We start from the raw sequence: 6,518 nt of genomic DNA on the forward strand, positions 1-6,518 counted from the left end.
TGATCTGCATAAAAGCCAAATTCTTTAAAATATCTTAACATTAACACGGACATCTGCTACATATTTAAGTAGATATACATATACCCATCTAAATTAATACAAATAATCCGTAAAACTTTTGGATCCCGATCCATTTTTTCGGAAATAGAAACACGAATTATCGAGCCCCTGGGTAATCGCGTTCGACCGTATAACATATCACTGTGGTAATTAAAATAAATGTTGAATTTTCGCATTCCCTTCGGAAAAGTTTTAAATTATTCATGATTGTTACGAAATTTTCAATTTAACACTTCAGTCGTCGCGCTGTTGTATTTTGTACAACACCGCTGAAAAAACCTCGCTTTTCGTTCACAACAGCAGCACGGTGGTTCTGACGGTGGCAAACCGCGCGACGACTGGAAGGTTAAAGTTGTACAAATTCCAGAATTCTTTTCGAAAATCGTTTGTTCTAAAACCGAATATTTTCCAATAATTTTAAAAATTGTGCATGAAGCAGGGCTGGTGGTGACTGAGTTTCTTGAAAACAGGAAATTTAGAAACCTCTTTCCAGAAAAAAGACACTAAAAAGTAATCAAAAAGAGACGAAACAGTCATCAAAAAACAAAACGAGACCTAACAGGAACCAGGATAGAATAGTTTGATCAGACCACATATTTCTCTGAGAATATTTTAAACTTTTTTTTTTCAAATTTCTCGTGACATTACGACGACATACCAACAAATCTGGTATATGCCAGTAAATGACAAACATGTATTATGACGACATTACGATGGGGATTGATTGATATCTTTTTTTGAGATTTTCACTCTCCAAGAATTTCCTAAGGAATTCCTCCAAATGTTTTGTTTTGGGTATCTCAAAATAGAATCAAGATTTTTCCAAAAAAATATCACATACAATACTTCAGGGCTTCCATCAGAAATTCCTATAATTATTTCCATTATTTCAGATATTTTTCGAAAAGCCTTTAGTCCTCTAGGATTTTGTCCGGTGATTCTCCAATCAGTTTTCCTACAAACATCCTTCAAGACTCTCGCTTAAAACATGTTATAATATTCAGCTAGAAACTTCTCCAGATGATTCCAAATTCTCAAGAATTTCTACAACATTGTTCTTTAGATTTTTGTTTAAAGATTTCAACAGCAAATTTCTCTGAGGATACCTTCAGGAATTACTCCAGATATTGCTCCTAAGATTTCTTCGGAAATTCCTCCATTAATTCTAAAAGATTTCTCAAGAAAGTTTTCGCAACTTTTTTCTCAAACATTCTTTCAGGAGTTTTCTTCGTGGAAATTTGAATGAAATTTTCCAGTATGGTGAGAAATTGTTGAGAAAAATTCGTGACGTATTCCTAAAGCAAATTTTAGGGTACCTTCTGTTACAGTTACTTATGTAATTTCTTAGGTCACCTTTGATAGAGAAGGTTTTTAGAAAGTCACTCTTGAAGAACTATTAGAAGATTTCCAAGATTATTGCTAAATTATTGCTAAGATAATTGAAAAATATAAAAAAAAATCAAATCTCGCAGGATATTGTAAAGGAACTCCTGAAAAAACAGGACGAAATTCCTAAAAAAAATGTGAAGGAATTATTGTTACTACAATCGTAGGATCTCATGAAAAAATGTTGGAGTGTTAACTGGTGTGGAACCTTAAATGAACTTTTGAATATTCCATGGGGATTTTTTGAGAATTCATTCAAACGTTTGGATGAACTCCAAAATTCCTTGGAAAAAACGCTGGAGAAATTTCTAGAAAAAATCTAAAGAAACTTAATAATGGAAACAGGTCAAATATAAGGAATTATTTGTAATGTTCTTAATAGATTAATTCGAATAACCCCTCGAGGAACTTTGGAGCTATTCTTTGGAATAACCGTAGATGAAATGGCGTGGAAATTCTTGTCGGGTTTTCTTGGAAGAAATTCTGTGGGAAACTTTGGATATCTCTTAGATTAACGACTGTAGAAATCGGTTGAAAAGTTAGTGAAAAAGTATCTGGAAGAAGTCCTAGGATAGACTTTGTTCACAGGGAATACCCTGAGAAAATTACTAGAGGTAGTAACGTTGAAATGCTCAATCGTGAAGCAATTTCTGGAGAAATTCTTGTAAGCATCCTACGAAAAATTGCTGAAGAAATTGGTAGAGGAATGATGAAATCTCTGGAGCAACCACAAGGATAATTCCTGAAAATGTTCTCGAGAAACATGAGAAGAAATTTTGTATCTTAATTATCTGCAAGCAAGATAATGGAAAAAAGAGACTTTAGAGACTATTTTGGTTAAAATAGAGACTTCAGACCCCTATTATCAAAAATAAAGCCTTTTTAGAGACTTGCATAAAAATGGTATCTAAAATAAACCTGCTACCAGCCCTTGATATGTTAATCTTTCACTAAATGAATAAAGAGACATTAAAAACATCAATCATGTTTTGGTAAGCTGAAAAAAATTCATACTTAAAAGGATCTTTATTGAATAGCTCATATAGTGCTCATGAGAGCGGCGCAGCCGATTTTTTTTTTTTTTTCGAATTAAGAGAGTTTTCTGGCAAATAATGGTAGCTCTGGATTATCACGCAAAAATCCATTGTCGTTAACATATTCTATCATGAATTACTGCCTCAAAGTAATTTCCCTGATTGTGATCAAAATTCCCTGAGAATTCCAGGTTTTTTCCAGGTTGAATAAAATTCCCTGATAATTCCAGGTTTTCCAGGTTTTTCCAGGTAGTAGACACCCTGTAAACGTGACACAAAATTCAAAACGCAGCCGCCCGCGCGCATGGCTTGCTGCGATCTCCTTTTATACAATCGCTATGACAGATGGTTAAAAATTCTTTCTTGCACAACAACTAAGAAAACAATCGTTATCAACACAGTATAACAAATTATATCAACCATTTATCGCCATCCCATTCCATCAATTTATGAAGCCTATTAAAGTATGTAGCAATAATTTATACAGATTTTCTACTTTATAATACTTTTCCTATACTTTAAGTAAAAACCTTGATATATGAGAATTCTACTCATCAGTACAAACTACATTACGTTTTATTGCTCTCAATGTTCACCACTATTCTCATTTTAGTATATTTCCTTTTTATTTTATCTCAAACCTAATATTTCAGTACCTAACAATGAATTGACGATAGATTTCAATGTGTTGCCAAAATCAGGAAGAAATTTTTGCTCTCTGGTCCGCCATCTTGGATTCTAAAATGGTATCTAACATGAGTTTTAGTATCTACTCGTCGACTCGCTAATTCTCTAATCCTTTAGAGAATACCCATACTCCATAGGTTACCAATGCTTATCACTAATTGAAAACCGACAAATTGCAAACATCGATTTCCGGCATCAACGCGTCTAGCATGCAGGTTCCAAAAATACCCATAATACTCACACACCGTGAGTCCTACTTTACTACATCGATACATCTTATACATCGAATTTTGACATGATCTCATCGAATCAGTTCAGAAAATACCGATATTCAGGCCAATTTCCTACACCACGGTGCCGTCCACCTTACACACTGTTTATGGATTATGTTTATAAAATTCGCTAGTAACTGGCCATAATCACTCACCGATCTCTATTAATTATTTAGCCACATTTTGTAGACTTTCAAATCCCATCAATTATCAATATTTTTTGGAATATTGTTGTCTTCAATCATACAACAATTTCAATTATGTTTGTAGCTCAAAGAATTTGTATAAAAAATAATTGGAAGTTTTGGTTTCCATGATATATCTAAAAAGATCATAATACGATTTCTAAGGAACTTTTCCCCAAGTATCTTCTAACTTCCTAAAAATTTCAATATGGAGTTAAATAATAAATTTTGTCACTAATCAATCTGTTGCGATGGGTTATTCGGAGTTCTTCCAGTAGATAACACCTCCAGATATTTGGTGGTAATCAGCTTAAAGCTAAAACGTATGATGTATTTAGGATATGGTTTTAAATAGGATTTCATCTCAAATGTACTCACAATTCAGTCTCTGAAAATTATCTACCCAATTCACAATAGAGTACACTAGATTTGTTCTTAAATCTGTAAATTTACATATATAATAGACTAATTCAAATAAAACTAATGTTAACTTACAGCGTAAATGGAAAAGAAAAAATCAATAATAGTTTCACGAATCTTCAAAATACAACCGATGAATTCCATCCACTTCTTACTGTTGTTATTACTCGCTGAATGATATCAACCGTCCAAATATGCCCGTCATCAACCCAAACTTCAATGTCCACTTGGCCCTAATGGCTCACAATGGGTCTTATCAGGGCTGTTCGGTACAATGGGCTGTTGCAGTGAACACAATCAATCAAATTCTTCTTGGAGTCGATCGCAGCAAGCGGTGCGCAGGGTTGGCTGCTTTTCGTTTTCTATCACGATTTTGCTCGTTCTCTGTTAATTTTAAATCGGTTGATCAATGTAAGAAAAATCGGGTTGAGTACACGCATGAAGTTGTTGGTGTAGTGGAAATGGTGAATTAAGAAGCTATTCCCAAATTTGTTTATAGAAGTAAATAGTGGACGAAAAAATTTCTTTGTTCGGAAGTGTTTATCGCGGATGAGCGGATGGGCAGAAGTTTGGTGCTGACTCCCCTGAAGATTACGAAGGCTCGCGTTTGCAGTTCCTTAGAGAGTTTGAATTTAGTATTGAAGCTAACGACAGAAGTGACCGAAATAATCAAGAAAGGTTCAGCTGCTGGTGCTGCAGTTTAAACTTTATCAGAAAGCTTCTGTACCTGCACCAATGCCTTCAGATTGTGGAAGCTACTTAAAAAACTTGGTAAGAGATTTCCAATTAAAACTTTATTTGTTATATTAATAATTGTTTTGCACATTTGCTCATTAATTTTAATTTATAGTTTCAATTTCTGTATAACGCGAAAGGGGCAAAATAAATTTTCATCTCATTTCAGAGAGCGAGGAAAGGCGCTTAAACCAAGGCTGTAGGGCCAGGACATGAGGAAGAAATGCCTATGTCCCAGCCCAGGAGAACAACAATGGAGTGTGCATTAACTTTCTTAGCAACGCCACTCCCAACGATTTTATAACCCTGAATCGAAACGGTTGGTACGGTTGTCCCAGTTTCTTCCTTTCTGAATTGAAAATGTTTTAGCTATCAGTTTATTTATGCGTGAATAACCTGATCGTCATGATTTTTATCAATTATCTTCAACCCCAAAGTCTGCACAGTGGGCCTGGCCATTTTAATATGTGTATCATATCGCTGATATTCTGCAAATATTAATGCTGACAAGAAAATACCTGAATAAATTTAGGTATTTCCAGGATGCTTTTCAATATTGGCTGTGCAAGCGCTTAGATTAGATTAGATTAATCAATCAAACTCTTCTTGAAATGTTACAAAGAGTTCTGCACGGATTTTGAAAGAACTCTTAAGAACGAACATTCCTTCAAATTATGAAGTTTTCGAAAATGTATACGTTTATCACTCAGTGAAATCTTATTTTAGAGAAACAAACTTGTATTGCTGTTAATTAACGTTGTGCTTCTTGTATTCCACTCATGTTCCCATTGCATTAAAATAAAATGCTCTGATTTGAAATTTTTTGATAAATGCGCTCAGGATTTCATCATAATTTCTACTGCAAATTATATTAATCCGACCAGAAATTGAGTACCAATACGTGAAGTATCAAAACAATGCGCGGATCCGCGGAAATAGACTTGTCAGTCCTCTGATTGCAATAGCTATTCCATATTGGTACAGCATACAACATGACCGTCCTGAATGTTTGTTTGTATGTCAATATGTCGTTTTTAAAATAATAAGATATTTTATATACTTTTTACATATAACTTGAATGCCTTCAATGTAATTTTCGAAGGTTAATTTTCATCTAGCCTGAATCCTACACAGCTTAATTCAGTAATCAATATCAATTTATGAGAATCAAAAAACTGAGTTCTCGGTAATTATTTGATAAAAATTTCTGAGATCTCAGTAAATGTTCACCGAGATCTCGATAAAAAAAATGGTTTGCCAACATCTCGGTAAAATAAGTACCGGTATTTGGTATTAAAAATTTCCGAACTCTCAGTTGTTGGATTCGCGATGAATCGTTTTGCTGAGGTTGGTGAAATAAATAATTAAAGTGTGTAGTCTACTTGAAGGGTTCAAATTAAAGCTTTATGTAACGTGAGAACATTATGAACTGAGTTTTGAAAGTATTAGGAGAAAAATTCTCCATTTCTGCTAGTATGCTGGAAGATATTCAAACAATTTTAATCTACTATAGATGACATGCAGGCTTCGTCCTTTGTCAGATTATTAGTTTTTGATTTCAAACTGTATAAAACTACTAGTTAACTACTAACTACAGTTAACTACTAATAATTGTATTTGAAATTCATGCCATTTTATTTTACCATCAAACTTCCATGCCAAACATAGTCAACTAATTTATGGTTTTGCCTTTACCGTGTAAGTCGACTGTCATGGCCGCCCAATCGCTCCGTCGAATT

Source organism: Aedes aegypti, chromosome 3, assembly GCF_002204515.2.
Source record: "Aedes aegypti strain LVP_AGWG chromosome 3, AaegL5.0 Primary Assembly, whole genome shotgun sequence".
NCBI classification, from domain to species: domain Eukaryota; kingdom Metazoa; phylum Arthropoda; class Insecta; order Diptera; family Culicidae; genus Aedes; species Aedes aegypti.